Genomic DNA, 221 nt, shown 5'->3' with positions numbered 1-221 from the left:
AAGTCGGTCATGAGCCAGGCTTGCAGAAATCCGGTTTCAAACACTGGACTTCAAGTCTGCATGTGATTTTCCTACATATTCGACATAACCTCATGCAACTGTGCTTTTTGATAACCTACTCTATCTTACGCAATGAAGATGTTTATACTTTTTTTTTCTTTCTCCTCCTTTCTGGTATTTCTCTAAGGGGTTGACTTTACGACTACAAAAAAAATTATGCT

The sequence above is a fragment of the Penaeus monodon genome, chromosome 31 (assembly GCF_015228065.2).
Source record: "Penaeus monodon isolate SGIC_2016 chromosome 31, NSTDA_Pmon_1, whole genome shotgun sequence".
Classification (NCBI taxonomy): Eukaryota; Metazoa; Arthropoda; class Malacostraca; order Decapoda; family Penaeidae; genus Penaeus; species Penaeus monodon.
Note: the sequence above shows the minus strand (reverse complement) of the source record.